Raw genomic sequence first — 9,530 nt, 5'->3', positions numbered from 1 at the left:
CCCTAATAAACGATTTACGATTTACGATTTACGATTATCTATGATATTCTGTAAAATGTCAGTGTACCGATGACAATTATTTCTTTCACCAAATATTTCAATGCACCCGCATATTTCTGTTTGCCAGCTTGCGTGCACCACCACGGAACCTCTGTTTCATCATCCAGAAATGCGGCCCATGTTTGGACCCTGCGGCTTCAGAATGCCCCAAACTGCTTGTTTGGATGTCATCCGTACAAGACGGCACGGGGGACGGAAAATCCTAGTTGTGACAGCCGCCTTTTGATGTTTGTGTTGACATCCCTGGGCCAGCTAGTCCCATGTCATAATGAGTCTGTGTCCCATTGTGTTGGTCTGTAAAATGTCGGTCGTCCCAGGCCGTGTGTCTGTGCCGATGGGGCCGCCGCCGGGGCGCCCGGCGCCCGGCGCCCACTCTGACGCGGGGGAAGGGGGGGGGGGGGCGCCCGGCAGGCCAGGTGTTCCGAGCTCCGCCGTTTTTAGGCGATCACGTGCGCGGAGTTGTACCGATAACATCACACCAACATGGTGGGCCGGTGTCGGCCACTGCTTCCAGCCGGCCCAATGCGCGCGCACGCTCTCTCTCTCTCTCTCTCTCTCTCTCTCTCTCTCTCTCTCTCTCTCTCTCTCTCTCTCTCTCTCTCTCTCTCTCTCTCTCTCTCTCTCTCTCTCTCTCCCTCTCTCTCTCTCTCCTCTCTCTCCCTCTCTCTCTCCTCTCTCTCCTCTCTCCTCTCTCTCTCTCTCTCTCTCTCTCTCTCTCTCTCTCTCTCTCTCTCTCTCTCTCTCTTTTTCTCTCTCTCTCCCACGGCACGTCGTACTCCGTCCGTGGGCGGGTTAATCCAACTGGAAAACCACAATAATCCGGCATATTTTGGGAATCTATGCCAGCGGTAAGGGCTAAGTCTGCACTCTTTTCCTGGGGAATACCAAAACTATTCATAGGTAAAGGTCGTTAGCACGTATCCCATGTGGCAGTCACAGCCCGAAAAATAGTTTTAGGTCTCCTTTTTCAACATTTATGTTGCGTGAAGGAAGTGGCAAATCCTTCGGTAAATCCGGCAAACGGTGAATTTGGTGTATATACTCTCAAAACATGCGATCAGAAGCTAATCGCCGGGTCGGATTTGAAAGACCCAGCAGCTGCCTAATCGCCAAAGGCAGTGCGTCCCATGTCAGCTCAATCCACGACATTTTCTCATATAATTTGTCAACGTTAAGTAAAGATAAAAACATGATCGCGTCAGTTGTCAGAAAACCTTTTATTGTTTGACTCATTAATCATAAACGCAATTGTATTTTGTGTAATAGAAAAATGTTTATAACGAAATAAGTGAGAAAATCGCATCATACAGAAGGTACGAGGCAATCTTCAAAAATGTGAACTATGAGTTAAATTGTTTCAGGTTTGGGTTAACGAAACATCAATACCTACCTTCGTTTGTTAAGCGAAGAACAGTGAAAACTTTTATTTGAAATTCATCGTTTCCATGTCAAATGTGTATCGGCTATAGGTATCGTCACACCTACTGCTAATGATGGAATCTACCAGTATGCGGTAGCACATGGGTTGCATGTCGTCCTCTGCCGCCTTTTACTTTCATCGGTGAGTGGGTTCTCTGGAATGTTGCGAGTGGGCCTTTCGGGCCCAAATCGCGCCGCCAGACGGTCTCGGCAGCCGTGGCGGCACGCTGTCGTCGATTTTTAGCGATCCGCCGCGATATCTGAAACCGTAAAATCGTAACACCTGCCGCCTTTACGACCTGTGCCAATGGCCGATTACATACCGGATTTCTACACATCGACGGCTCACTGTGGCGGCACAATGTACAATCATGCATGCATGATGATAGATCGCACCTTAAATGTACAACGGAATGTCAATGCATAAACCGAGTGCCAGGCGAGACATAATATTTATGGGCCGTTCTGGTCAAACACGACGAGACAGTATATCATACCGGGGATCGATCAGCTGATGCAGAGATCACATATCAACGCAGAGATTCTCTAACAGAGCTGTTGGTGTCAGTGGTCTTCATCGGCTCAGTTTTGATGGTAAGCCTCGGTCTTCATCGTCTCAGTTTTGATTACGGAGCGAGCGAAGCGAGCGTAGTCTTTCCTTAGATTAACGGAAATTTCTGAGTATGAGCGGCCGGCCGGCCGGCCGTGCGGACGCTTTTGCGAGGCTTATATCTCAGCAACCACTTGACCGATTTACACGCGGTAATTTTTGTAGGGTAGCTTCATTCCTTCTACCAAGTATTGGACTATTCCCGATGCATGTGGGTGACCCCTTATGCACGTGCCACGTGCAAAACGAAGAGGTGTCACTTTTGTAATTGTTGCAATATCTCGGTAACTACTTGGCCGATTGCGCTGAAAGTTGGCATGTAGGTAGGCACCCACTAGGCACTGCATATCCATGTGCCAGAGTTGGGGTGCTGCTGCACGTGCGCACGTGCAGGGGTCGTTTCCAGGTCTCGAGAACGGCTGGACCGATGGCGCTCAAATTTGGTACACGGTTAGGGACAAGTTAGTAGGGTGCCGTGCACAAGTCAGTTGGGACCCATTCTGCACGTGCGCACGTGCAGGGTGCCGCTTTCAGATCTCGAGAACGGCTGGGCCGATTGTGCTCAAATTTGGCACATCGCTAGAGACCGGTTAGTAGGGTGCCGTGCACAAGTCAGTTGGAGGTACCCCCTCGAAAATTCGCACGTGCAAGGCCCACCCTCTCGCTCGCTCCGTTAGTCGCCCCAAAAGGCGTTATACTGGTGGTAAGCCTCCTTTGTGACCCTGGCAGTTTTGCGTCGATCAAGATTGCATGATTTTTGGGAAGGGATATTTTCGCTAACTCCAGAAAACCTTCCATTAGCTGACTATACAGTATATGTACAATAGTTTCCAACTTTCCAACTTTTAATTTCATGCCTTTTAAAAGCCTTTTTCTGGCCTCAGTCTCGCCATTTATAGGCTTAAAGGCGTTAAAGTAGTGTGATTTAAGCAATAGCATAAGAACAAGTCCAAATTCACAGCAGGCTATGACCCATACTATGACCGACCTATCTGCAAGCACTAAAATCCCAAGGCCTGGTACTCACCCGTTCTATTTTCTAATATATCTCATACGGGCTGCTATTGCCACTTGCCAGGAACCTTACCTAGCACCGACCGTGTGTGTCCTTCCTTCACGGGTCGATGCTCTATGTCCGCATACTTATCACGGTCAGCGCGCACAAAACAGCAAATCTGCGTATGAACCATCCCGTGAGCACGCAACATGAGCGGACGGACCACCTTGGTGAACACTGGGCTCTGGTTGGCTCACAGCCGAGTTCGGGCTACTTTCTGGAAGCTTACCTTCCTTCTTACTCGCTTCTCACGGGCTGAGTGGGTACAAGTCCGGCCGCGGCGGCCGTTAGGTTCACTTACCAACAACAAGCGGCTCTTACAAATCGGCCAGCGGCGCTGCTTTCATCCCGGTACCGGATGGTACGGCCGGGGAGCGCCGAAGAAGCTGACCGGCCAGCTGCGGCACTGCTGAGAGCTGGTGATTAGGTAATCCTCGCCCGATAGTTGGGACTGACGCCAACTGACGCAGTGTGACCAGCGTCATCGGGAAATGCCGCATCGCGTCACTGGGAGCCGATATCTCCTGGGATCAGTATCCGGCAGCGGTGTCATCACCACCACTGACTCGCCAGTCCCGTCGGAGGATCATCCGATCGCGCGCTGATCGATCGACTGTTTGCGGTGTCAATCAGCACAGAGACGGCACGGGCCGACGCCAGACAGCCGGATATCTCCATCACAGCACCTGGCCGGATTTATGATACCAAACAGCGAAAATAGCCTCCCATCCGGCTGGCACCGGCCGTGGAATTCTCGCGATGTCTGGAATGCGACGGGCGGATTTCGGTGGCAGTAGCCTCTCGGCCCGAGGCGGCACGTTTGGCGGTGCACCGGCGGGTTTTACGGCCAGGAAGCTGTTCAGCCCTCTTCAGACCCACGGTCACGCCATCCACCAAAGTGCCGCTGTGAGCTCTGAGGGCCATGAAGGGACTGGACGGATGTTTAGCATCGGACAATGAGCGCCCTCCAGCATAGCTGAACGAGCATGTAAGTTTTCTGAGTTTAGTCCAGCATCTCGAGCGCAGTATCTATCCAAATCTAACCATTTTTTAGTCATCATCACAGCATCGGTTTGATTGAAAAGGCTAATTCACTAATGCTAATTTTAGAATATTAAAAAGTAATATCAAACACAAGCCAAAGCCTTGGGAAATACCAAAGATCCAACACTATGGGGAACTGGAGAGAAAATCAACATCATGCCGAATTCAGAGCATTGCGAAGGCATAAATGGATAAAACCAGCAAAACACCAAGAGTAAGCATATGTTATAAGATACCAAATGCCAAATTGGTGTTGATGTTACACTGGTTTACCAAGGGTTGATATCCGCAGTACAACATTCCTGCCAGAACTCTGCAGCTGGAGAGGAGCGCAGCGCTGCAGGTCCCTCACGTGCCATACGGGCCCGTCACGGCAGCAGCTGCCACAAAGGGAGCCGCCCCGTGCCGAACGCTCCCACAGCAGGTGTAAGGTGTATTTGGCGAACGGGCGCCAAACGAAAGGCCAGGAAGTTGTTCTTGGTACGAGGAAAAGTATTTGGGTTTTTTAATGTGTGAACTGTAAGGAATACCGCCAATCGGTGTGTATGCGATATATTCTATACCTAGCATTATTTCGATATTTGTTGATTACGTTTTATTTGTCGTTTGATTGGTTTCACTAACAAAAAGGAGAAAATAAAACTTTGTGGCGATTTATTCTCCAATAAAACCTATTTGTCTTATTTCAACATAGCCTGTGGCCAACATCTAATGCAGACATGTAAAGTAACATCGTTCAAACTGTTTGGATATTTTTTTTTAATCGGTACGCTGCTTTTTCAGACAGGCTGAAGAAAAAAAAACGAACGTCTTTCGAATGCTTTCGATAAAACAAGCCAAGCTGGTGGTTTAAGATTTTGAAAGATAGAATGTGTCTGTCCCAGCTACACTAAAACATCAACCTACAATATAGCTCCATCAAACGTATAATTTAGTTTGCATAAGCGCTAGACGCAACTCTGAATCTATATGCAGGGCACATTTGCTTAGTTTGCTCTTGTTTACGTGGCAGCGGTTAAGCATTAGACGCACTATACGTTTATAAACGGCTCCACATGAGTTTGCAACAAATTCTTGCCCCAGGATAGTACCGTGACCTTGCGTGTAAGTACGACCGGCATGGCCCAGAAATGCAGCCTTTGATGTCATCCGAGTCTCTCACGCAGCCGTGGAGTTCGGTAGAAAGCTCCTCACAGTCATCCCCAGCTCAGTTAGTTCCGGCATATAAGCGGCAGTCGTATCCTCCTTCTGTGGCGAGACTTAGACTAACTCCGTCAGCACGGAATACCCACCACGGTGTTGTAAGGCTACCGTAAAATTCTAACGTTTCCTCATAAAATGTCAAGACCAATGTCGAAGTGTAAAAGATACTAAATATGTATAATGCTAAAATCTAGGATTTTTATATTTTTAGACCAATCACTTGTTGCGGTCACATGTCTTTTCTGAGCAATATCATCGTTGCAAAACGTTAAAAAATCATAAGAAGTTCGTAGTATCCACAATGATAGCAAGATATTTCAACAAAAAAAAAAAGAAAGAAAAAAAGATGGGCTGAAAACTTAATATTGCTTCAGTCAAAACCTTGAGTTAATGTTTTTAAATAACTTAGTCATAGCACTGCAGCCTAATTAACTAGGTGAACAAATTGTGCTGCACAGAAAGTGACTCATTGCCAATTCACACGGATATCTATGGATGCCGACCTATCACATAAGGTTATGACAAAGCGCTGATTCATTTGTAGTTGCTCTGCGTCAATTACGCCGCATACCGTAGCATACCTCACGAGTACGACATTCAGCACTGACCAGTCATCAGCGGTGGGCTCAGCGGATCATAGCCAGCTCTATGCAGAGATGTCTATCGGTAAAGTGATGTAAGCACTCATTTCCAGCGACGCTTCATCAGACGCTATTTTCGTCTATTACATTATTAATTATCTGGGAAAAAAATGCGGATGCTTAACCCTCGCCCTGGCAGGGCATTTTTCATAACACGGCCTGGCAGGGGGGGGGTCGATGCGACCCCCCCCTCGCGATTGGCTCCTATGGCACCTAGAAACACCAAATTTGGTAGGTAGGTGGGCCCCCTGGAGTTCTCGCCCCTGTGCAAATTTGGTTGCTCTAGGTCAATATTTAGGGGGGTTTTGGGGGGTATAAATGTAAAAATTTCGCTAAAAACAGGTCAAAAGTTTTTCGCTTATAACTTTTGATCTAATAAAGATAGAGCAAAAACAAAAGCACCAGTGAACTCAGCACGTCAAGGCGCGTCGAATGGTATACTTTTTAACTTGCTTAAGTGTACTTAAAGTTTTTTCTTAAATTTTAAGTAAACTTAAATTAATAAATTAAGTTAAAGTTAACCAAATGGCATCATATCGCATATCATTCGATTCGGCTGATCATCAGGAACACAATGATACCATTTTCTAAGCTCTAGCGTCATTATGTGCCAAGTTATTAGCAAAAACGTCATTTGACCTCAGTTGACCTCATTTGACCTGACCCATGGATAAGTACACCAAACAAAGAAGCACCAAGTGACCTGATGTTAAGTACTGTGGTTTCAAAGCACAAAAGTGATAGAACAAAGCGGATATCTCCAGTATTTTCCGAATTTAGTATTTTCCCATAGGCTTAACATTACGACGTCATGACCTCTAACTGACCTCAGGTCAGTGACCTCAAAAAAACCGAACTATATGTTATACAACTCGGTGAACTTAGCACATCCTGAAAGTTTGAAGGAAATCAGTGCAAAACTGTGAGTTGGACAGGTGCAAAAAGAAAATTGAAATTTGACCATGACCTTGTACCGGTTTTTCTGACCTGGTGACCTGACCCAAGGTCACCCGGACCTGAAATTTTCAGGTCATATGTAAAAAGGTTGCCCCATAGGCTGTGCCAAATTTGGCGGCGCTGCGCGCCGCCGTTTTTACGCTATCCTCGAAAAACCTTAGGGGGGGTCGCATCGACCCCCCCCCCTGCCAGGGCGAGGGTTAAGTAACGCATAGCTCGCTGACGAGCTGGTAGTTCTTACCAACTACGGGGAAAAGCGCTTTATTAATAATACAAGAGAAAGGCATAGAGAGATACAGGATACTGCTACAGCGCTTTTGACAGCATTGACAAAGTGCTTGGTAAACCAGGGTAAACCTTCTTGGGCAAACGCGTTGGCAATCGTTACTATACCTATAGGTAATTATACTTTTGTGTAGTGTGCTCATGTAGTTTTCCCCTTGATAGCGTTTGATAGCTGATTAGGTGTAATTGATAGGATGTGGGTGTCGGACAGTCGATGTGCTTGCAGGGTGGTGTTTCACCGGTGATAGCAGCACGCTGCTATTCTATTTCGCGAGCTGACGTCACAATAGGGTTGGGACCTATCTGCATGCTCTGTATGTTTTGGTAAAATAAAAAAGCTCAGAATTTTTAATGATTTAATTTAAAATCACTTTGTTAAAAAAATGCCTAGTTAGTTCAGAAATTAATTATTTGTGGCTGAAAACAACTTGCTTCTGATTGGTCGGGCTAATCATGACGTCACATGTAGGTATATAACTGTCTGTATATTTGGCGCAGTTGAGACATAAGCTGCCGGACATTGGTCACGTGACCACATTTTCCGTTTGACCTTGAGTTGGCACCAGATTTTGTCGACAGATGTGGCGCAGCTTATTTTACTGCAATATTTTAGATACTAAACATTTAGACGTGTGGTAGCAAATGATAACGCGCAAATAATATTGAATCATCGGTGACATAGTTACCATTGAAACTCGAATAGCATCAATAAAATACAATTAAACTATTATTACTCTTCCATTGAGTTTATTGTGTTTGCAGGTACCTATAGGTAGAAACTGAAGAGTTGAGCCCATGCAGCTTACAGTTGTTCTAATTTCTATAACTCTTAATGCATAAATCAAGGCTACTGAGGGCTGCAAATTTGTTTCACTTATCTCTAATAGCTTTTACCCTACCTTCATCAACCATTATCTGTAAGAATCTTGCATCAATCATCCCCAGACTTATGAGTTTTTTTTTACATGCCTACGCCCCGGCCGCGAGAGTGGGCGGGTACGACTCCCTCGCCCTAATTGAGCTAGCCTCGCGGGAAAAACAAACATGTGTGCCGTTACGGGACCGGGGACGCAGCGATTGATGTACGGTTTAAAAGTCTCAGGTCAACTGGTGGCCTCTGAGGGTCAGGTCAAGTGCCCCGAGGGCCAAAATACGATTTCGGGTTTTTAGAAATAACTTTGCCAAAAAACGGCGCAGAGTTGCGATTTTAGTACCATCATGTTTGTCATGCTCCGGTGCGTCAAATGGTGCACTTTTGTTTGGGTGGGGTCAACATAAGGTGTTCACATCGGATCAAAGTCAGGTCAGAGGCACTCAGGTCACGAAGTTGGTCGGAGGAGGTTATATCGTATATCATTCGATTCGATAGGCTTCCCGAGTCCATTGGCGACTTTTCCGACTTACCAGTTCAAATTTATCAGGAGTTATTGACGAAAAAACTTGTGACCTATGACGTCACGCTAGGTTAAAGATGCAATAGTGAAGCATTGGGTATTGCAAGAAGTGCATGACATTGCGATTCCATGTGCTTGAGCTAGGTTTAGATCATTCTCGGCGTCAAAATTACAGTTTCCATATTTTCCCCATTGACTTGTAATGGTGACGTCACGCGATCGGCCTGACCTCATGTGACCTCTAGGAGAAATCCGAGATATACAAGTTTTGAGACTTCTAGAGCAGTGGTCGGCAGGTCATTCGGGGTCGTGCCCCCTTTTTGGACGCCAGGCAGGGCCATTACCCCCACCTACCAGACCCCATTGCTTACACAACTATGTTTACTGAAATTTCATACCGTCCTGGAACTTTGGGTATTTGTGCATTTCCAATGCATCAAATTTAAAACATGACACTTCCTCCACAAAACATTTAATGCCTATATCCCAGTAGCGGCGGAACACCTTCAATTAAGGGGGAGGGGGAGCACTGCCGACTTTTGGTCCCATTCTTTCCATGCAACGCCCATAGGGCTAATGTTAAAATGCAAAAATCAAAGGGTGCACGGTGCCCCGGTGCCCTCCCCGTTCCGCCGCCTATGCTATATCCCATTTAACCCTTGTAGGTACGTATAGGGGCGGCGGGTGGTTTTTCGTTAAAAGCTCACGTAAAAGGCATTGGATCACGACCAAATTGTACCCTCGAGCCCATCATTTTTTTTTTTTCACCAGCCCGGAAAATATCATGACCTGAGACCAGTTTTACCAACAGAAAAATAACCGCCTGCCGGAATTTTTGCCTCAAGACCGCTTCACATACG

This window comes from Amphibalanus amphitrite, unplaced genomic scaffold, assembly GCF_019059575.1.
Source record: "Amphibalanus amphitrite isolate SeventyFive unplaced genomic scaffold, NRLGWU_Aamphi_draft 001431F_arrow, whole genome shotgun sequence".
NCBI classification, from domain to species: Eukaryota; Metazoa; Arthropoda; class Thecostraca; order Balanomorpha; family Balanidae; genus Amphibalanus; species Amphibalanus amphitrite.
This window is presented reverse-complemented; position numbering follows the sequence as displayed.